Source organism: Balaenoptera ricei, chromosome X, assembly GCF_028023285.1.
Source record: "Balaenoptera ricei isolate mBalRic1 chromosome X, mBalRic1.hap2, whole genome shotgun sequence".
Taxonomy (NCBI): Eukaryota; Metazoa; Chordata; class Mammalia; order Artiodactyla; family Balaenopteridae; genus Balaenoptera; species Balaenoptera ricei.
This window is the reverse complement of record NC_082660.1, coordinates 64,656,868-64,681,204: the sequence shown is the minus strand read 5'-3', so window position 1 is coordinate 64,681,204 and position 24,337 is coordinate 64,656,868. Positions and strand designations below refer to the sequence as shown.

The window sequence follows — 24,337 nt, the reverse complement described above, 5'->3', positions numbered from 1 at the left end:
TCGTTCCTGGAGATGCACTGACAGATATTCTCTCGTTCACCCATCTCACTTTGCCAGTCATCTAAGTACCTGTCTTTACAACATTACCTCGAGACAATCATGTTACAATTTCTGACATTACAGTTTACCTTAACATTAGTAACATTTTAGGGTGGTCATTTCTTGACACCTTAATATCTCCGTTTCCCAATATACAAGGGGTTACCATGGCAGGCAGGCCCCATTGTTTACCACTTCAAAATGTGCTCATCCAGCAGTGCCACAAAGAAACTTATGCTTCACTTCTTAAACTTTTTCATCTTTTTCCCCATCTGCCAAATAACCAAAGTGCACTCTAGTGCCTTTAGGATATTACCAAAAGCTAATCTGCTGCTTTAGTGCAAAAGTGTGGGTGCTACCTGAAGGCAAAAAGGAATACCTGCAGGTCTGTACCCAGCACCAACTGTTTGGGAACCAGAAATCTAGTCTGCTAAAGTTCAAAGGGAATGGAGAAACCTGAAGCTTAGAAAAGGTAAATGATTCAGTAAAATAGTATATATGAAATTCCTAGCACAGGCCCTCAATAATAGTTAGGAAAAAGAAATGAGCAAATTGTCCAAGGTCTCCCAAATAGTGAGTGGTAGGGCCAAAACTCCTCACGTAGTTGTTTCCCCACTAACACAGTGCCTCAAAAGTCATCTTGAAAAATATTTTGCTTTCCATCCTACTTTTCAGAAGTATTTTGTGGGGAAGAGCAGAGAGAAGCATCTGCTTGTATTTCATTGTAGACTGGAACTTGTTGACTTCAGCGTCAGAGTAACTTTCTCTGAAGCCTTCCCTGAGCCCCTTCTTCTGAGCCCCAGCGCCCTTTGATTAAATTCTGCCTTTTATCATCACTTGCACTTCCTTCTCTCCTATTTCTGGCCTCCTGAATATAAACTCTTGAAGTGTCCACTCACTCATCTTTAACCGCCTCACAGTGAGGCCCAGTGTAGAGTCTGGCACATAGTAAGTACTCAACAAATTTCTGGTAATTTGAATTGAGTTCCATTAGCTACAGCTTCTGTGATTCTCCATGATTTTTTTCCTGAGCCCCCTGTCTCCTGTCTCGATTCCTTTTAATAGTTTATACTACGAGCTGGGTGAAACTAGTTATGCTATCCTCAAGATTCCATGGAACTCTTTTCAAAATCTTTTCCTCCATTTTTCTTCACAACTCCATTTTGGTGAACTCTGCTTCCATCACCCCTTTCATTCATTCATTCGCTCATTCACTCACTCACAAATGCACAGTGAAGTAGACAGAGGGGCCCTACCTTTTAGAACTTGTAATCTCCTGGGAGATCAGCAGTAAACAAATAATAAAATAATTACAGATTGTGATAAGTGCTAAGGAAATAAACAGACGATACCGAGATCAGGACTGACCTCTCTGAGGGGATCAAATCTAGGTCTGAAGTACCAAAGCCATGAAGAACCCAGCCAGACAAAGCTGCATTCCAGGGAACAGCATGTGAAAAGGTAGGAAAGAGCTGGATATGCTCAAGAAAAAGCAGAAAGGTTGTGCGACTGGGGTGTATTGAGTGAGGTGCGGGGGGTGGGATGAGGTCAGAGAGGCAGGCAGGAGCCACGTTATGTAGGAGACTTGTAGGCTGAAGTAAGGAGTGTAATCTGACTCTAACTGTAGTGGGGGTCAAAGAGTTTTTAAGCAGAGGAGTAACATAAGCGAATTGACATTTTTAGAAGATAGTGCTGACTGTTGTGTGGAGGCCACATAGTGTGGGGACAAGAGAGGGTGCAGAGACCACTGTCCAGGCTGATACACTGGTCCAGCTGAGGACTGCTGGGGCCTGGACTAGGGTGGTGGCAGTGAAGATGGTATGATTCAAGAGATATTTTTGAAGTAGAATTGAAGGATTCTGGATTTGCTGATAATTTGAATGGGGGACCTCTTTGTTTTACTGTTTAGGAAGGTAAGGCACAGGAAGACTAAGTTGATAGGGAATAATTTTTGTGCTGTAACTGAACCCTGATTTCCTAACTGCTGGTCTCGTGTTCTTTCTCTGCACTACTCTGCTTTTCATAATCTTCAGCAATTCTCACTACCTTTGTGTCTTCTCCCAAATGCAATCATTCACCAAATCCAGCCCCCTCCTTTTCTGTGCCCCCTGAATCTCCTGCCTGCACTTGCCATGCCCATTCTGCTCTGGGTTATAGTGACTGCCTTCTGGCTGGCCTTGCTGCCTCCTTCCAGCCTTGCAGTGCAGGTCATTTTTCATGGCTTCACTTCAACCGTGTCTCTAATAACTCTCCAGCAACTCCCTACTCATTCAAATGAAAATCCAGACTTTGGGCAGTGGCTTCACAGCACTTCCCCAGCTAGGTCCACCCAACCCTTCCTGTTTGCTCTCGTCTCCCATTATAACCCAGCCCACATCTTCAATTTTAGCCTTTTTGTGGCTACCCCTCCCAGCTCTGAGCTATTAGGCCAGCTGCTTTGTGTATGAAATTCCCCTCTTTTGCTCTTTCTTCTTGACTAGCAAGTCATAGATTTTTCCTGAATCATTTCAGTCATTCATTCTTTATTTCACCAAATAATAATTGAGTACCTCCTTTGGGCCGGACACTACCAGCTACTAGGCATGAAAAAATCAGTAGAGATGGTACCTGCCCTCAAGGAGCTTGCAGTCTGTTGGGGGAGGCAGATCTGTAATGAAATAATCACGATGTGTTGTATTAAGTGGCCCAGGGGCTATAGATACAGAATGCTGGAGCTACACACAAGAAGTAGCAACAAACCCTACTGAGGGAAACAAGAAAGGCTTCACAGAGGAGGTGGCATTTGAATTGAGTAGAAAGGTATACAAGTATTTTTGCAGGTGAAGAGAGAGAGTAAGGGCATTCCTGGAAGAAAGAATCCGTTGTTATTTGATAATCATAATAGCTAGCAGGTACTGCTTTTTCAGGTATATGTATACTTGTGATAGGGCGGAATATGCTGGGATTATAGTGAGAGGTTCAGTATGGCTGGAGTATGGGACACATAGAAAAGCATATTGGAAAATGAGAATAGGAGAGATTGGGACAAGATTCTACAAGCAGTAGGAGCCAGGAGAGATCTTTTTTTTTTTTAATTTACTTTTTGGCTGTGTTGGGTCTTCATTGCTGCGTGCAGGCTTTCTCTAGTTGCAGCGAGTGGGGGCTACTCTTTGCTGTGATGCACAGACTTCTCATTGTCGTGGCTCCTCTTGTTTCAGAGCACAGGCTCTAGGCACGCGGGCTTCAGTAGTTGTGGCTCACGGGCTCTAGAGCACAGGCTCAGTAGTTGTGGCACACGGGCTTAGTTGCTCTGCAGCATGTGGGATCTTCCCAGACCAGGGCTCAAACCCATGTCCCCTGCATTGGCAGGCAGATTCTTAACCACTGCACCACCAGGGAAGTCCCCAGGAGAGATATTTAAAAGAGGGAGTGTCATGATCAGTTTTGGAACTGTGGCAGCTACAGTTGGTACACAGGTTATAGAACCATGGAGGTGATTACAGAGGTCCCGTGAGAGATGAAGGCTTCAACCAAGGTGAAGGCAGAGGGAACAGAGAAGAGGACATATCTACACTAAGCCTGACAGGGTTGGGAGTCTGATTGGACATAGTGGAGTGGGAAAAAGCAGAATCAGGAGATGACTCCAAGATTTCTAACAGGATACCATTAAGTGGGATAGAGAACAGAAGAGGAGGAAAGGGTTTAAGACAGAAGATCAGGAGTTTATTTCGAGCAATTTGAGTTTGAGTCACCAATCAACATACGAGTAGAAAAGTCCAGGAAGCAAATGGGTACAAAAGTGTGGTGCTCAGAAGAAAGCTCGCCACTCACAGCATCTAAAAATTCATCCATTCTCTAAGCGCTATATCTCTTCCTATGTATTCTGAGTGTTATGCTAATTGTACACTTGTCTACCCTAAAAATCAGGGGTCCTCCTCAGTATGAAGCTTATGTCCTTGCAGTAGCCTACAAGACCCAGCATGATCTGCCCTCTATCACCTCTCTGACCTCATTTCCTACTGCTCTGTCCTCCACCACACTGTCCTACTTGCTGTTCTTAGAAGGTATCAGGCACAAGGCACACTCCCACTTCAATATTTTGCACTGGATGTTTCCTCTGCTTAGAATGCTTTACTGTGGATGTTAACATGACTAACTCCTTCAAGTCTTTGCTCAGTTGCAACTTTTTCAATGAGACTTACCCTGACCACCATATTTAATACTATAGCTGCCCATCCCCCCTCCCTGACCACTCACACTTTTCTTTCACCAATAGCACTAATCATCTGCTAACATACAGTGTAATTTACTTATGTATTATGTTTATTGTTTATCAACTCTGTCTCTCCTCTAGAATGTAAACTTCTTGAGGGCAGAGATTTTTTTCTTTTATTCACTAATATATGTCAAGCACCTAAAACAGTGCTTGGAGCATGATAAACACTCAGTATATATTTATATTTGTTGAATAAATGAATGAGAGTATAGGTTCCTGCATCAGTCTCCCTTCTAAAATTTCTGTTTGCATGGGCCTTGTACCCTCAGGGCCAAATAGAAATATAGGAAGGGGAAATGAGTAGATATAAGAATAACAATGCCATTTGGCAGCCACACATTTCTGGTATATTAAAATAAAGCCTTTCTTAACTGGCCCCTTTCATAGTTTGTATGACTTATTGCTACTGTAGCAAATTACCACGAACTTAGTGGCTTAAAACAGCACAAATTTATTCTCATACAGTTCTGGAGGTTAAAAGTCTAAAATGGGTCACAGGACTACATTCCTTCTGGAGGTTCTAGGGCAGAATCTGTTTTGTTGCCTTTTCCAGCTTCTAGAGGTCTCCTGCATGCCATGGAGGTTCCTTCCTCCATCTTCAAAGTACATCACTCCAACCTCTGCTTCTGTCACCACATCACCTCTCTGTCTGTGTATTTCCTGCTTTCCTATTTCCCTTATGAAGATCCTTGTAATTACATTGAGTTCACCCATATAATCCAGGATAATCTCCCCATCTCAAGATCGTTAATCATGTCTGCAAAGTCCTTTTTGCCATGTAAGTTAGCATATTCACAGATTCTGGGTATTAGGACTTGGACATCTTCAGGGAGCAAGCATACAGACTAAGACACAGATTGACAAGGGTTTGTTCAAAGGTGTAACCTAGTTCTGAAGACACCACACACCCTGGAGACATGTGTAGATTCAAATGTTCTAGAGCAACACTATCCAATAAAACTTTCACAATGATGGAAATGTTCTATATCTGCACTGACCAATACGGTACCCACTAGCCACATGTGGTTACTGAGCACTTGAAATGTGGCTAGTGAGACGGAGGAACTACATTTTTCATTTTATTTTATTTTATTTTATTTTCACTAATTTACATTTAATAGCCACATGTGGCTAAGTGGTTACAGTATTGGACAACAGAGGCCTGCAGCTGGGGTGAAGGGACAGACAGTAAGGAAAATTTTTTGTCTAAGTTTTAACTTTGAGTAGAATTTTAAAAAAAATACCTCACTGAGATTTTATGACACCTGGTTTGGAGATTGAATATATATTATGTGAATGGCACAAAAAACCACAGGCCACGATTTTTAATTTAAAGTGGACCTAGGTTTGTGATGCCTCAAACACCAGGGAAAATCAAATTGAAAGCTTTCATGGGAGAATGCACTGTTACTCTCGGGCCACATGGAAATCCCACAGAGAGTTCTAACAAACTCCTTCACAATCAAAAGTCACAATTTACACAAGAAAACCAACTTCCAGGAGGAAGCAGTCAACAGGGGGGAAAAAAAAGGTAAAACATAACTAGACCCGCAAAGATTTTAGATATTTACATTATCATATACAGGATATTAAATAGATATGTTAAATACATTTAAGGAAATAAAAAAGTACAGAGCAAAGAGCAAGAGACTATCAAAAATGACCTGCTACCGCATAGCACAGGGAGATCAGCTCGGTGCTTTGTGACCACCTAGAGGGGTGGGATAGGGAGGGTGGGAGGGAGGGAGACACAAGAGGGAAGAGATATGGGGATATATGTATATGTATAACTGATTCACTTTGTTATAAAGCAGAAACTAACACACCATTGTAAAGCAATTATACTCCAATAAAGATTTTTTAAAAAATTGACCTGCTAGGTTTGAAAAAGAACTAAATAGAATACCTAGAAATGAAAAATATAATAATTGTTATTAAAAACCGTGATGAAATTTTATGCATCAGTTGAAGAGAAATTAGGAAACTGGAAAATACATCTGAAAAAATCACACAAAATTCAGAAAAGAGGTACAAAGAGATGGAAAATATGAGTGCTTAAGAGATATGGAGGATAAAGCAAAAAGGCCCAATATTAATCTCTTTAGAATTCTACAAAGGAATAATAGAAAAGGGGGAGAACCATTCAGATAAATCATAGCTGGAAATTTTCCAGAATTTTGAAAAACAAAAATCTGCAGGTTTGGGAAAACTAAGAAATTCCAGGCAAGATAAATAAAAAGAAATTAATATCTACATGCATCACAGTCAACTGCAGAACACCAGAGACAAAGATAAGATCTTAAAACAAGCTAGAAGTAAAAGACTGATCACATACAAAAGAACAACAATTAGACCAATAGGTGACTTCTCAACAGCAACATTGGAAGCCATATTAGAATATAATGTTGAAAGTGCTTAGAGAAAATAATTTTCATCTTAAAATTATATATACTGTGGGGCTTCCCTGGTGGCGCAGTGGTTGAGAGTCTGCCTGCCAGTGCAGGGGACGCGGGTTCGGGCCCTGGTCTGGAAGGATCCCACATGCCGCAGAGCAGCTGGGCCCGTGAGCCACAACTACTGAGCCTGCGCATCTGGAGCCTGTGCTCTGCAACAAGAGAGGCCACGATAGTGAGAGGCCCGCGCACTGTGATGAAGAGTGGCCCCCACTTGCCACAACTAGAGAAAGCCCTCACACAGAAATGAAGACCCAACATAGCCAAAAATAAATTAATTAATTAAAAAAAAGAAAAAAAGAAAAAAAATTATATATACTGTGGCCCACTCACTGAGCCGCCACTGAGGACTCAGCAGCCTCCCCCTCGAGCCCCCTCGCTTCCCGACGCTCTGTACCCCCCACCCGCCTTCTCCAGCCACCACCTTCTGCAGGCCATTTCCACCGAGGAAAAGGAATCGTATCGTATGTCCGCTATCCAGAACCTCCACTCTTTTGACCCCTTTGCTGATGCAAGTAAGGGTGATGATCTGCTTCCTGCTGGCACTGAGGATTATATCCATATAAGAATTCAACAGAGAAACGGCAGGAAGACCCTTACTACTGTCCAAGGGATCACTGATGATTACGATAAAAAGAAACTAGTGAAGGCGTTTAAGAAGAAATTTGCCTGCAATGGTACTGTACTTGAGCATCCAGAATATGGAGAAGTAATTCAGCTACAGGGTGACCAGTGCTAGAACATATGCCAGTTCCTCGTAGAGATTGGACTGGCTAAGGACGATCAGCTGAAGGTTCATGGGTTTTAAATGCTTCTGGCTCACTGAAGCTTAAGTGAGGATTTCCTTGCAATGAGCAGAATTTTCCTTCTGTCCCTTGTCACAAGTTTAAAAACCTCACAGCTTGTATAATGTAACCATTTGGGGTCTGCTTTTAACTTGGACTAGTGTAACTCCTTCATGCAATAAGCTGAAAAGAGCCAAAAAAAAATTATATATACTGTGAAACTGTCTTCAGAGAATAAAGGCAACATAAGGGTATTTTAATATAAAAAAATTTTAAAGCGTTTACCACCAACATTTGTCACTGAATAAGGAAAATTATCCAAAAAAGAAGTTCCAAGATGTACAAAAGAACTTTAAGTAGAAAACAAAAGTTAAACATGTGGGTAATATTAATAATTTATAATTTGTGGGATTAAAAGAAGACAAAAAACACAGAATTTAAAGGCTTCACAATAGCAACTCATGTTGTTGAGGATTAGAGTCAAAACATTCTAGGGGTCCCTTTGAGAAGAGGGTACATATGTTAATTAATTCTAGGTTTTATTGAATTAAGTAAGCATGTTAGAATTTCAAAGATAGCCACTAAAAGAAGAGAATAAGAATGAATATCTTCCAAAGTAATAGAAATGGAAAAGTGGAACAAGAAAAAATCAATTGATTCAAAAGAGGAAAAAACACAGCAAAACTGGAACGCATGGAATAAAATAAGACAATATAAATAAATCCAAATATATAGTTTTTTTCTTAAAATACAGTTTTAGAAATTTAAAAACAGTTTTAAATAACTCTTTGGGTCAAAGAAGAAATCTTAATGGAAATTAGAAAATATTTAGAAATGAGCTTGTATGTTGCACCTAAAGTGGTGGTTACAGGGCTGTTTATAGCCTTAGGAGAGTATATTAAAAAGGAAGAGGGAGTTCCCTGGTGGCCAGGCTTTCACTGCCATGGCCGAGGTTCGATCCCTGGTCGGGGAACTGAGATCCCACAAGATGTTCAGTGTGGCCAAAAAAAAAGGAAGAAAGGCTGAAAGTTAATGAGCTAAGCATTCAACTTAAGAAGTTAGATAATAAACAATAGAATAAATCCAAAGAAAGCAGAAGGAAGGAAATAATAGACACAAAAGCAAAAATTATTAAAATATAAAACAAAGATAAGTAGAGAAGATCACCAAAGCCAAGAATAGCAAGAGTCTATGGCATTTGAGCCATGACTCACTCCCTTATCACAACTCCCCCCACCCCACCTCTGCTTTGCAGAATCTCTACCCCAAACTCACTACTCTGGGCAGTTGCAGCCAAAAGGATGCAGGTTCCTTCCTGCTGCAGTACCCAGTCTGGGGTTATGATTTCACCAAGGGAAGGGCAGGCTGCTGGAATTTTTCATCTCTCCCAGCTCCATGTTGCAGAAGCTCAAGTCCAAGCAGACATGGTCAAGAAAACCAGATCTCTTTTCCTCCACCCAGCTCCCACTCTAACCTGGGCAAAACTTTTTGGCCAACCCAATATAAACCCTGAACTGTGATAGTAGCCTCCAAACCACAGAGATATCCAATGATAAAGGTTAAAAATCTAACTGATTTGGGAGGCTTAAGCACAACCTTGACAATAAATGGCTTGTGCCAACCCAGGAGTAACCCCTAGGTAGTCAAGCAAAGAAATTTAAAACAAGGGGAAAAAAATCAGAGCAGGGACATCAAGCTTTACACTATAGGGAGGATAAACTTTATAATGTTCATTCAAGTTATCAAACAAATAACCAAGAAATTAAAAGCCACCAGCCTGGGGTGGGGTGGGGAATCAGTATCCCATAGTTCCTACCATATATTGTCTACAATGTCCAGATTTCAACAAAAAAAATATGAGAAAAGTAATTTTTTCCTGCCCCTCCTCCAAAAAACAGGAAAATATGACCCATACACAGAAGAAAAAAATAAGAAAAGAAAAGCAATAAAAATACTCTCTTTAAAGAGGCTCAAGTGGAGAATGTAGCAGACAGAGATTTCAAAACAATTGTTATAAGTATGCTCAAAGAACTAAAGGTAGCTATGCTTAAAAGAAGTAAAGGAATGTGTGATGGCAATGTCTCAATAAATATAAATTATCAATAAAGAAATGGAAATCAGGGATTCCCTGGTGGCACAGTGGTTAAGAATCTGCCTGCCAATGCAGGGGACATGGGTTCGAGCCCTGGTCCAGGAAGATCCCACATGCCGCGGAACAACTAAGTCCATGCACCACAACTACTGACCCTGAGCTCTAGAACCCACAAGCCACAACTACTGAAGCCTGTGCACCTAGAGCCTGTGCTCCACAAGAAGAAAAGCCACCACAATGAGAAGCCCATGCACCACAACGAAGAGTGGCCCCTGCTCACTGCAGCTAGAGAAAGCCTGCACACAGTAACAAAGACCCAATGCAGCCAAAAATAAAATAAGTAAATTTATTAAAAAAAAAAAGAAAGAAAGAAAGAAATGGAAATTATAAAAAAGAACCAAATGTATATTCTGGAGTTGAAAAGTATAGTAACAAATGAAAAAATTGCTAGAGGGGGCTCTACAGTAGATTTGAGTTGGCAGAAGAAAGAATCAGTCCACTTGAGGATATAACAATAGATATTATGCAATCTGAAGAACAGAGAGAAAAACTGAAGATGAACAGAGCCTCAGCGAAATGTGGGATATAAATAAGTGCATCAATATATGCATAATCGGAGTACTAAAAAGAGAGGAAAGCATTAAAAGGACAGAAAAAGATATTCAAAAAAATTGCTGAAAACTTTTCAAATTTCTTATTTTCTCCTTTTTTTTTTTCCTTTTTTTTGGCCACACTGCCTGCACGGCTCACAGGATCTTAGTTCCCTGGCCAAGGATCAAACCTGGGCCCCAGCAGTGAAACCACAGAGTCCTAAACACTGGACCACCAGGGAATTCCAAAATTTCTCAAATTTGATAAAAAAAAAATTTACACACCCAAGAAACTCAATTAATTCTAAGTAAACCCAAAGAGATCATACCCAGTATCATCATAGTAAAATGTTGAAAAACAAAAAGAAAATCTTGAAAGCAGGAAGAGAAAAAAAACACATCACATACAGGGGAACCCCCATAAGATTAACAGCTGACTTCCCATCAGAAGCAATGGAGTCAAGAAGGATGATACAGTCAAACTACTGACAGTTTAAAAAAAAAAAAAACACCAAGAATCACGTATCTAGCAAAAATGAAGGTGAATTAAAGACATTCCCAGGTGAAAAAAAAAACCCAGAGAATTCATTGCTAGGATACCTTTCTTAAAAGGAATACTAAGTGAGGTTCTTCAGGCTGGAAACACGTGATGTCAGACAGTAATTTGAATGCACATGAAAAACAAGGAATGCTTGTGAAGGTAATTATGTGGGTAATTAGAAAAGACAGTATAATTGCATATTTCTTCCCCTTTCCCCTCTTGACTGATTTAAAAATCAATTACATAAAACAATATGAATATGAATGTATTGTTGGGGCTATAATATATAGAAACATAACATATTTGACAATAACAACACAAAGGAAGGGAATGGGAAGAAAGCTGTATTGAAATAAGGAAATGACAATAATGGTAATTCCAATCCACAGAAAGAAATGGAAAGAACCAGAAGAGTAAGAATGTTAGTGAACATTAGAAATATATATTTACTCTCTTCTCTCAGTCTTTATTTATTTATTTATTTATTTATTTATTTATTTATTTATTTATTGTATTTTGGCTGCACTGTGCAGCATGAGGGATGGTTCCCTGACCAGGGATCAAATCTGGGCCTCCGCAGTGTAAGGGCCAAATCCTAACCACTAGGCCATCAGGGAACTCCTCTCAGCCTTTTTAAAAGACATAAAATTATATAAAGTAATAATTACAGCCATATATTGTTGGATTTATTACATATATAAATATATATGTATGTATGACAATAATATCAAAAAGGGGGAGGCAATGAAGCTCTATAAAATGTCTATATTTCACTAGAACTAAGTCAGTATAAATCTGAAGTAGATTCTAATAAGATGTGTATTATAAGCCCTAGAAAAACCACAATGAAAATAACTCAAAAATAAATAATTTTAAAAATCATGAAAGGAATTAAAATGTTACATGAGAAAATATCCACCTAATACTAAGGAAGATAACAAATAAACAAAGACATGTGACATATAGAAAACAAAAACCAAAATGGCAATGTAAAGCCAAGCATATAAATAATAACAATAAATGTGACTGAATTAAACAATCCAATTGGAAGAAAGATATTATCAGACTGGATTTTAAAAAAAGACAAGGTCCAACAATATGCTGTCTACAGAAGGCACGCTTTTCATCCAAAGGCACAAATAGGTTGAAAGTAAAAGGATCAAAAATGATATTCCATGCAAACAACAACCCTAAAAAGCTGGAGTGGCTAAACTAATATCAAAATATAGACTTTATAGGGAATTCCCTGGCTGTCCAGTGGTTAGGACTCCATGCTTCCACTGCAGGGGGCATGGGCTCAATCCCTGGTCAAGGAACTAAGATTCCGCATGCCACACGACGTGGCCAAAAAAAAAAGGAAAAAAATATATAGACTTTATAACAAAAAAAAATTACTAGAGATGAATAAGGACATTTCATAATGATGGAAGGGTCAATCCATCAGGAAGATACAATTATAAATGTATATGTACCTAACAACAGAGCCCCAAAATACATGAAACAATAATTGACAGACTGGACAGAATGGAAGAGAGAAATATACAAACAATAATAGTTTGAGAATTCAATGCCCACTTTCCATAATGGATAGAACAACTAGGCAGAAGATCAAGGGAATAGAAGACGTAACCTAAACTAGACCTGACATAGATCTATGAAACACTCCACTGGAAAACAACAGGATAAACATTCTTCTCAAATGCACATGGAACAGTCTCCAGAATAGACCATAGGCTAGGCCATAGAGCATAGAAGGAGTGAAATCATACAAAGTATGTTTTCTGACCACAATGAAATGAAAGTAGAAATCAATAACAGGGAAATTTGGGAAATTCACAAATATGTGGAAATTAAAAAGCACACTCATAAAATGACCAGTGGATCATAGAAAAAACCACAAGGGAGGGACTTCCCTGGTGGCACAGTGGTTGAGAATCCATGTGCCAATGCAGGGGACACAGGTTCAATCCCTGGTCCAGGAAGATCCCACATGCTGCAGAGCAACTAAGCCCGTGCGCCACAACTACTGAGCCTGCACTTTAGAGCCCGTGAGCCACAACTACTGAACCCACGCACCACAACTACTGAAGCCCATGTGCCTAGAGCCTGTGCTCTGCAGCAAGAGAAGCCACCGCAGTGAGAAGCCCACGCACCGCATCGAAGAGTAGCCCCTGCTCGCCACAACTAGAGGAAGCCCACGCACAGCAACGAAGACCCAGCGCAGCCAAAAAAAAAAAATTTTATATTAAAAAAAAAACACAAAGGAAAATAGAAAATAATTTGCGATGAAGGAAAATGAAGAAACAACATAGCAAAATGTATGAGATGTAGCTAAAGCAGTGCTCAGAGGGAAATTTGTGGCTATGAACACCTATGTTAAAAAGAAAGATTTCAACTCAATACCCAACCTTTCATCTTATGAAATCTGAGAAAGAAGAGCTAACTAAATCCAAAGCAAGGATAAGGAAGGAAATAACAAAGATTAGAGAGGGAATAAATGAAAAAGAAAAAATAGAAAATCAATGAAACCAAAACTTGTTCTTTGAAAATGTCAACAAACATTTAGCTAAAAGAGCTAAAATGACTAAGAAAAAAGAGGCAAAACTCAAATAACTAAAATCAGAAATGAAAGTGGAAGCATTACTACCAATTTTACAGAAATGAAAAGGATTATACTACAACTCAATAGCAAAAAAATAAAATCCAATTTAAAAATGAGCGGAGGATCTGAACAGATATTTTTTCAAAGAAGACATACAGATGGCCAACAGATACATGAAAAGTTGCCCAACATCACTAATCATCAGGGAAATGCAAATCAAAACCACAATGAGATATCACTTCACACCTGTTAGAATGGCTATTACCAAAAAAGACAAATGTTGGAGAAGATGTAGAGAAAAGAGAACACTTGTACACTGTTGGTTGAATTGTAAATTGGTGCAGCCATTATGGAAAGCCATTATGGAGATTCCTCAAGAAATTAAAAATAGAGCTACCATATGATCCAACAATTCCACTTCTGGGTATTTACCAAAAAAAAAAAAAAGAAAACACTAATTCAGAAAGATATATACACCCCCATGTTCACTGCAGCATTTTTTACAATAGCCAAGATATAGAAACAACCCAAGTGTTCATCAGTGGATGAAGATGTGGTATATACAGTCATCCCTCAGTCTCCTTAGGGGATTGGTTCCAGGACACCCCACAGGTACAAAATTCCACGAATGCTCAAATCCCTTATATAAAAAGGCATAATATTTGCATATAACCTACGCACATCCTCCTCTATACTTTAAATCATTTTTAGATTACTTGTAATACCTAATACAGTGTCAATGCTATGTAAATAGTTGCCAGCATGCAGCAAATTCAAGTTTTGCTTTTTGGAACTTTATGGAATAAAAATATTTCTAATATTTTTGATCCATGATTGGTTGAATCTGTGGATGTGGAACCCAGTGATACAGAGGGCTGACTGTGTATACAATGGAGTACTATTCCACCATAAAGAGCAGGAAATCTTGCCATTTGTGACACCCTGGACGGGCCTGGAGGGCATTGTGCTAAGTGAAATAAGTCAGAGAAAGACAAATATCACATGATCTCATATGTGGAATCTAAAAAAACAAAAACAAACAAACAAAAAATAACCAAGCTCATAGATACAGAGAACAAATTGCTGCTTGCCAGAGGAGGGGGCTGGGGGATTGGCATAGATGAAATGGGTGAGGAGAGTGAAAAGGTACAAATTTCCAGTTATAAAATAAGTCATGAGGATGTAAAGTATAGCATAGTGACTATAATTAATAACACTGTATTGCATATTTGAAAGTTGCTAAGAAAGTAGGTCTTAAAAGTCCTCACTGCAGGAAAAAAAATTTTGTAACTATGTTAAAAAAGGGTTATAAGAGGAATACTATGAATAATTTTATGCCAGCAAATTATATAATGTAGATGAAATAGGAAAATTCCTAGAAAAGCACAAACTGCCAAAACTTAAGATTCAAGAAGAAATAGAAAATCTGCATAGACCTGTATCAATTAAACAGATTGGATTAGTAATCAAAAACTTCCCACCAAAGAGAGGTCCAGGACCAGATGGCTTCACTGGTAAGTTCTACCAAATGTTTAAAGAAGAATCAAAAGCAATCCTTCCAAACTCTTCCAAAAAATAGAAAATAAGGGAACATTTCCTAACAATTTTGTGAGGTCATAATTACTTCAGATTTCAAAACTTTTTACAAAGTGAAACTAATCAAAACAGTGTGGTATTGACATAAGGGTAGAGGTATAGATCAATGGAATAGAATTGAGAGTCCAGAAATAAACCTTCATATTTATGGTCAATTGATTTTTGGCAAGGGTGCCAAGACAATTCAGTGGGGGAAAGAATAGTCTTTTCAGAAATGGTTGTCTACATGCAAAAGAATGAAGTTGGGCCTCTACCTAACAATATGTATAAAAATTAACTTAAAACACATCAAAGACCTAAATTTAGTGCTGAAACTATAAAACTCATAGAAAACGTTGGTGTAAACCTTCATGACCTTGTATTAGGCAATGGTTCCTTAGGTACAACACCAAGAACATAAGCAACAAAAGGAAAAAAATAGATAAATTGGACTTCATCAAAATTAAATACATACATTGGAATTCATTGAAATTCCTTTCTGCTACAAGCGATATCTTCAAGTAAGTGGAAAGACAGCTCATAGAAGTAGAGAAAATATTTGCAAATCATATATCTGATATGGGACTTATATCTAGAATATATAAAGAACTCTTACAACTCAATAATAAAAGACAAATAACTCAATTTAAAAATAGGCAGAGGATCTGAATAAACGTTTCTCCAAAGAAGATATACAAATAACCAACAAGGACGTGAAAAGATGTCCAACAATATTAGTCGTCATGGAAATGTAAATCAAAAACACAATGAGATAACAATTTCCCACTCACTAGGATGGCTAGAGTCAAAATGACAGATAACAATAAGTGGTGGCAAGATGTGGAGAAATGGAACCCTCACACACTACCTACTAGTGGGAATGTAAAATGGTACAGCTGTTTTGGAAAACAGGCTGGTAGTTCTTCAAAAGCTAAAACATAGAGTTACATTATGACTCAGCAATTCCACTCCTGTACACCCAATGAAAACATATGTCCACACAAAAACTTGTACACAAATGTTCATAGCATTGTTCATATTGGCCCAAAAAGTAGAGACAACCCAGATGTCCATCAACTGATCAATATATAAATAAAATGTTGTATATTCATACAATGGAATATTATTTGGCAATAAAGAGGAATGAAGTACCTGAAGACCACAAATTCTATGATTCCATTCATATGAAATGTCAAGAATAGGCAAATGTATAGAGACAAAAAGTAGATTAGTGGTTGCCTAGGGCAACATGAGGTGAGGGGATGGAGAATGACTGCTAATGAGTACTGGTTTCTTTTAGGGGGAACAAAAATATTATAAAAGTAGATTGTAGTGATGGTCACACCACTCATGAATATACTAAAATATATTGAATTATATACTATGAATAGTTAAATTGTATGGTATGTAGATTACATCTCAATAAAGCTGTTTCTTAAAGAGATAATGGTGGTTTGAACTAGTGTGGTATCAGTGTAGATCGTGCGGAGTGATAAGAATCTGTATATATTTTGAAGGTAGAGGAGGATTTTCTGACATATTGTGAGTGCTGTGAGAGAAAGCAAGGGCTCAAAGATTTTGCTCTGAGCAACTGGAATGAGGGAGTGAGCAACTGAGAGAGAGACTGTGGGAAGCTCAGTTTCGGGTAATAAGAGTTCAGTTTGGACATGTTGAGTTGGAGATGTCAAGCAGGAGGAAGGAATATATATATTCCTTTCTTACACACACACACACACACACACACACACACACACACGTGAATGATAGCTCCAGAGAGCGAGTTGAACTAGCATTGCAAAATAGGGTGTTAGTTAGCATATGGATAGAATTTAAAACCATGAGAATGGATGTGATCACCAAGGGAGTGTGGATAGCTAGAGAAGAGAAGAGGTCTAAGGACTGGCCCCTGGAACAGTCCAACATTAAAATGTTGGGGAAATGAGGAAGAACCAGCAAAGAACACTGAGAGGGAATAACCAGTGAGGTAAGAGGAAAATCAAAAGTGTGTGCTGTCCTGGAAGCCAAGGGAAGAAGTGTTTTGAGAAGGAGGGAGTGACCAACTATGTCATACGCTGCTGAGAAATCAAGTGAGATGAGGACTGAGATGTGACCATTGGACTTAGTAACTGTGTAGTCATGGGTGACCTTGCCAGGAACAATTTTGTTGTAGCTAAGTGAAAAAGTCTGATTGGAATACATTTAAGAGAGAATATAAGGAGATAAGTCATTTCTATAAACCAACAACAAGAATCAAAAATGCAATTTTTAAAAAGATACTGTAGCAATAAAAATATAAGGTATCTATGTAGAAAATCTAACAAAAGATGTGTCAGAGATCCTCTATGGAGGAAATTATAAAACTTTATTGAAATAGAGAGCCATGTTCTGTACAGGTAGGGCTACTCAATATTGTAAAGATATCCTTTTCCCTGAATCAATCATAGTCAGTATAATTCCAGTCAAAATCCCAATAGGGTTTTTCATGGAATGTGACAAGTTGGTTCTACAATTTATATGGGAGTGCAAAGAAAAGCCAAGGCATTCTTGAAGAACAAGGTAGAAAAACTTACTCTATCAGATATTAAGATTTATCATACAGCTATAGTACTTAAGAGAGTAATACTGGCACAGAGGTTTGACAAATAGGCCAATGGAACAGAATAAAAAACTCAAAAATAGACTTATACCTGTTTGAAAATTTGATGTATGACAGGTAGCATTGCAGATCAGTGGGGGAAATGATTAATTCTATAATAACTAGTGTTGGGAAAATTGGTTAACCATAAAGAAATAATAAAATTAGATTCCCATCTCACATCAAACACAAAAATCAATTCTGGGTATACTAAATACTTTAAACTTTTAGAAGAAAATATAATTCAGAGGTTCTCAGCTGGTAGTACCTCCACCCAGGGAACATTTGAAAATGTATGGGAGTGTTTGGGATTGTTATAATGACAGGAATAGTGCTAAAGGCATTTGGTACCCAGGGTCCAGGGATGCTAAAGTGTCCTGTAATATAAGAGCCAGCCCCACATAAAGAATAAGTGCCCTGGGCTTCCCTGGTGGCGCAGTGGTTGAGAGTCTGCCTGCTAATGCAGGGGACACGGGTTCGAGCCCTGGTCCGGGAAGATCCCACATGCCGCGGAGCAACTGGGCCCGTGAGCCACAACTACTGAGCCTGCGCGTCTGGAGCCTGTGCTCCACAACAAGAGAGGCCACGAGAGTGAGAGGCCCGCGCACCGCGATGAAGAGTGGCCCCCGCTTGCCGCAACTAGAGAAAGCCCTCGCACAGAAACGAAGACCCAACACAGTCAAAAATAAATAAATTAAAAAAATTAAATAAAAAAAAAAAAGAATAAGTGCCCTGCCCCAAATGCCAGTAAACTCTTGGTCACAAAGAAACATTATGATAGGAGAATTTCTCTGTGATATTGGGATAAGGGAGAATTTCTTTACAGAAATGCAAAAAGCACCAACCATAAAGGGAGAAAGTAATAAAGTCAATGACATTAAAATGAAGTGCCTCTTTTCACCAAAAAACCCCAGAAAGTGAAAAGACAAGGCACAAAGTGGAACACCATATTTAGCGCTCATATAACTGACAATGTATTAGTATTTGAAATATACAAATTTCATATACCAATACATAAGAAATAAAATCTGGAAGAAAAATGAGCAAAAGATATAGACAAGCCTTTCACAGAAGAGGATATCTGAATGCCAAGAGACATGAAAAGGTGCTCAACCTCATTAGTAATCAGGGAAATGCAAAATAAAACCACAAGGAATTAACACAACATTGTAAGTCAACTATACTTCAATAAAAAAAAAAAAAAAACAAGGAATGACCAAAAAAGAACAACATCACGAAATTCCATTTTAATCCACCAGATTGCAAAAAATGATGTAAGTTAAATAATCCTGAGTGTTAGTGAGGATGTGGAGCAGTTAGTGAGGATGTGGAACACTTACACTTCTGGTGGGAGTGTGTATTGAAAGACTGATTCGGGAAACGATTTGGCATTATCTAACAAATTTGAACATGTGTGTACTTTACAACTGACTGATTCCACTCCTAGAAACAGACCTTAGAGAAACTTGGGCAAGTGTACTGTAAAGAAAGTTTATAGCAATGTTTAGAATAGGAAAAAAAAAACAAAACTAGAAACAACAGATGTTCATCAACAGTAGCGTGTCTCTCTTGTAGTAGACTTAACAGTGAAATACTAGGCAGCAATGAAAAGGAATAAAACACCACTGCAGATAACCATGGGAGAGGTTCTCAGGCATGATTCTGAGTAAAAACAAATTGCAAAAAAAATTTAGCATGATACCAATATTTACAGTTTGAAACCAAGCAAAACTAAAGAGTTTGTTGCTTAAGGATACCTGTATATGTAGGAAGATGATGAAGAAATGCAAGGGAGTGACTTAAGTTCGTGATCGTGGGTACCTCTGGGAGAAAGGCAGGGTTGGTGGGCTGCAGAGGAGCCTGCAGGGAGCCACAGTGGCGCTGGTAATGTTCTGTTAAGGCAGATGGTGGGCTCACAGGTGTTGATTCTATTATTATGCTTCATGACTTATATATTAAGTATATTTCAGGTAGAAATTACATACAAATATGATTTACATATATTAAGCATTTTGTGTATATATCAATTGCATCATTTCTTTAAATGAAGAATGGAGAAGGAGGGGATTCTCCCGCTCCTTCTGAAACTTTCAGGCTACAAGCTGCAGAAGAGAAAAAAACTCTTTTAAGCAGTTGCCTCTGTTCACAGCAGCAGTGTTGCCTTTGGGGGCACAGTGCCCCCTGGTCTCCTCGTCCTGCGGGCCTTGGAGCCAAAGGTAGGCTGCAAATGGCAGGATGGCCCTTTCCCAGCTGGGTCAGGAGTACAGGAATAAGCACTCCCTCTCTCATGATCAAGGCTGTGCTCAGTCACCGGGCCTGCCAACATTGTCATGGGATAGCAATTGAAACAGCCAGGAGGAAAACACACAGACTTTGCCAAGGCAGATACATTTGGGGGTCTCTGAAGGTGGGGGTAGGAGAGCGGACAGGAAACATGGAGCCAGTAGAGAGAGGTCAGGCTGCTTTCAATGGCTCGTGTGACCCTGGGCAATTCACTTCCCTTCTCCAGGCTCCAATTCCTCCCCAGTCTTCTTTGGGGTTTAACTGGAACATACTTTATAAAGTTGCTTCCAGCCCGAACACCCAAGGATTCCAATTCTAAGGCCACTTGAGGGGAAAACATTTGCACATTTACACTCCTAGTCTCCAGATTGGTGAATAATTAAGCTCCTCTCTATTGATCAGAGCTGCTGACAGTAGTGCTGAGTTGGCTCTCTGGTAGTGTGGAAAAACAAACCCACGTGCAGCTACAAATGGCCATTCTGAAGTAAGAAACCCCCATTTACACAATTAGCCTTGAGAATATAAATAGAAGTAGAAGCAAAACTGTCCCCAAGCCTGTGCAAGCCTGTCCTCCCTCCTCCAGACTGCCTTTGACAACAGAGGTTTCTGTCTCTTCGTTCACAGCCTTCCTTTGGCGTTCTTCCCCACATGCATGTTTTGAGGGGGGAAAACAACTCCCGTCTTTATCAAGTTTTCCCCACTTAACCTCCCTTACCTCTACATTTTTCCGCGTTTTAAACCAACCACCATCTCTACCAGAAGAGACTTGTATGAGTAAAATGAGCTTTGTCATTTGGGGGTTGGACTAAGGGTTAAATTAAAGAGACAGCTGTCTATACAACTGGCTAGAATGAGGGGAGGGCTCAGCTGCATTTGTGCCAGCTGCTTCTTACTTTTATTCCTGTTTGTCTCCCTTCCACCCCTCTGGCCAGGGCTGCTGAGCAGCAAGCCTCCCCGAGCTACTGGGAAGTTTCAAGTAGTGAGCTGGGGCTAAGGGGACCTAACGTCCTCCTGTCATAACTTCCCGTAGACAAAAGATGTTTAGGTCTCAAACTTGGAACTGGAAAGGAAATTGAAAATGTACAAGCCACTTTTCCATCCCTTGTAGATAATCACCTTCCCCTCCTTCAAAATCTTCTAGGCTTGTTTAAAGCCATCTTTTGCTCTTAGCGCTTTTTTCTTTCCCTTGCACTGTAGTTTTTTTGTTTTGTTTTTCTTAGCAGCACTTTTGAGGAACTGCTTTTCTAAAGGAAAGAGAGACTATGTGTTACTCTGGGTGAGTCACTGTTCTATAGTCAATGCTGGTGAGAATCTCAAAGATTAACAAAGATTGCCAAGGGTGGCTGCAGTCCAGTACCCAAACGCTCACATAATTTGCCCCCCTTTCCATTTTAGGGTGAAAATAATCATGGACAAGAGGGGGAGGGGACTTATGTGAATAAATAAGATACTGTTTTACAGCCAAGGCAACATTTCAGATTCTCAGCTGGCAGAAGAATTCTTGAGGCTGATCTGTAGTGAAAGCATGAGCAAACTGCTAAATGGAATGCAAAGAGAACCCTGGGCTTAATCTCCGTTCCAGTCAGTCTACAGAGGAGTCTCAGAGCAGTACTATTCCTGGAAGGCGAAGTGCTTACCCACACACTGCCCCACCCCCAGCGTGAGAAATCCAGGGCCTCCAGGACTGTGCCAGCACCCTGGCTCTTATTTCTGCAGTCCAGTTGCTTTGGTGAAATAGGAGTGTACACTGCCTCTCCATGAAAGGACCACTCTGAAAGCGATTTATAAACTGTAAAGTACCAGGGGACGTCAGGTGGCCCTGTCACTCACCCATTCTGTTGTATACTGCACTCCTTCAGTTGTCTTTTCTCATTATTGGACAAAAACCACAGAATTTTGTGGTGAGAGGTCAGGCCCTGCATATAATCAATCATGCACAAGTCCCAAGGCATAGAAGCATAAATCGGCCTTAATTCTGGATTTCCCAGTCTACACATGGAGAGCATTTGCCAGCCAGCAACCTCACAAAGACGTCATAGAATGGTCAAGGAATGACCCTTAGAAAGCTTTTGGTGGGGAGATAGCTTTAAAGCTTCTTGAAGGAAAAACTCTCAATTTCAAAATGCTGTTATTACTCCTGCATTGAAGTAAAAGCCCTGGTGTTCGTATAGCCTTTGATTCCAATGTCAAATATCTGATGACTCCTCACGACTTTGCTGTGAGGTGGAGAGAAGGCAGTCGTGCCGTGGTCGCTGTCTTCAGTGGGAGGCTCTGCCCACAGTGACCAGATGGTAAGATCAAAGAGCCAAGGCCCATCCACTTCATGGACTGGTGACTCCTTGGACTGTATTAAAGGACTTCCACCTCTGGCTAGAACCTCACCCAGACTCTATATTTAGTAAACAAATGAACTTGAAATTTGTAATAAAATTAAATAAAAAAACAAGAACTTCATCATTCCATTCACCCATCTGCCCATTGTTTATTTTGAGTGTGTACGTAACAGCACTTTCCAGAACAGAGTAATCCCTACGTAGAGACAAAGATGGCTCTAAAGCAGGGCAGTGGTGGGGGGGGGGGGGGGGGGGAGGAACGTTGCATTCCTTCCCTCCCCATCCTCCTTTTCCCAGAGCCCATCCAGCTGACAGGTGCCAGAAGGGAAGAAATGTTAGCAAATGTTAGTTTCCAGCCCCAAAGAAGCTGTCACAAAAAGGAGACAGAACAAGGCAGCCTATAAAATCCTTCAACTGAGGGATGTAGCGAGACCTATCTAATTACACAAGATTAGAAACGGTTTAACTTGTTGAGAATGTGCTACATGTGAAATGAAATAAAATGACACCTCTGGCACCCTGTAATGATACTGTGTTGGGAGGAAAGCACAAAGGGTTTGTTCACGCTATATCAGTAACACCAGTTTTTCTCATCCAACATTTTCGACACATCTGGTTTTAATATGGTGGTCTAAGTGAAGTAAGTTAACTTTTCACCCACTGTTCTGGCCCTCCTTTTCTTTCTTCACTGTACACTTCCATTTGTGTTGGCATTGTCCATCTCTCACCCATCCCTCCCCAAGCTAACAGACGTGGAAGAGGATTATGCTGAGAAACTTGGCTTATCTCTGGGCTTTTGATTATTTTACTGTTCAAACAGTGCTAACAATGATTTGAAAGCAAGACTGGTCTTTGTTCCAGCTAAATACAACAGAGTTTAGCTTTGGCCTTCTACTTAATATGTTCAACTACCAATGCTGAATAAGAACTCCCTAAGTAATCGATGAGTCACAAAACCTCCTGATTTTCAAAAATTAGGGAAAGGTGATCTCAATTTTTTTTTTTTTTTTTTTTGGCCATGCCGCGTGGCATGCAGTATCTTAGTTCCCTGGCCAGGGATGGAACCCATGCGCCCTGCAGGGGAAGCACAGAGTCCTAACCACTGGACTGCCAGGGAAATCCCCTCAGTTGCTCTCAACTAGAATGCTCAGAAAATGTGGAGTTGGCCTAACTGGTTTCTAGGTAACACAGGAGTGATTGACCATTATGTGTCTGTATTGACCAAAAAATATATAGAGAGAGTATTGATATTTGGTGATTATATACTAAATGTCTACAAGATAGGTGTATTTCCAATGAAAGTAGAATTTGCAAACTATAAAGTGAGTTTTCTTCTACACAACCGTCATCAGAAACAGAAAAAGGGTTTTATTCCCCAACAACCAGAGAAAAATTAGTTGGATTTTGCAAATGGCTATGATTAAAAGCCAAAGTTTAGACTTTTTTAGTACTTTGATACAAAAAAAGGTTAATAATGTTGACTCGGTTTTTGTAGTTTTTTACCTTCTTTAGATTTGTGCCTCACAGGACTTTGTAAACAGCAAAATTTGTAACTCTAAGCTGACAGGGATTGTCTACTGTGATTATAAGGTACAATTTAAGCTGTGTGAGATCTCGACTCTTTAAGGACCTTTTCCTGTGTTCTGAATTTTCTCTGGACTGCAGATTGTAGTTAGAAGGAGAGGGGCATGAATGATCTACAGGTCTTCTAAAAGGTGCAAAATCTTTCAGGTGGCTTCTGATGAATTTTTCCTCTGTCTGAAAGCAATCCAGCAGGGAACTTCTGTAGCAAATGCCTTAACCCCAAGAAGTAACTAATAATGGACCATTTCATGCCCTCTGGCAAGCCAGTGGGGGTGACGTTTTGGGGCATGTGTGCCATTCAGTGACTGGAACATCACAAGGATGTCTGTCTGTGAAGGGCTTGTGCCTGCTGTGTGGCGCCATAAAGGGGCTAGCAAGAATTGCTGTCTATAGCCTTGACCTAAGAGAAGCACCATTTGTACTACATTCAATGTCAGCAAACCTTCATTAAGCACATACTATGTGCAAAGCCTTGTTAGGTTTCTGTAACACTCTCTGTAATGTGTTACTAGATGTATTTTCCAAAGTGGTCAGGGAATTTCATCAATCATTTACTGACTACTATATGCA

At 39.7% G+C, this 24,337-nt stretch overlaps 1 protein-coding gene and 1 pseudogene across 3 annotated transcripts in view; both read left to right on the top strand.

Annotated features, from left to right (window-relative positions):
- HDAC8 (histone deacetylase 8) overlaps positions 1–24,337 on the top strand; it is a 240,597-nt gene that overhangs the window by 145,426 nt on the left and 70,834 nt on the right. The gene's annotated exons all lie outside the window — the stretch shown is intronic.
- Positions 7,160–7,696, top strand: LOC132357585 (eukaryotic translation initiation factor 1-like; annotated as a pseudogene).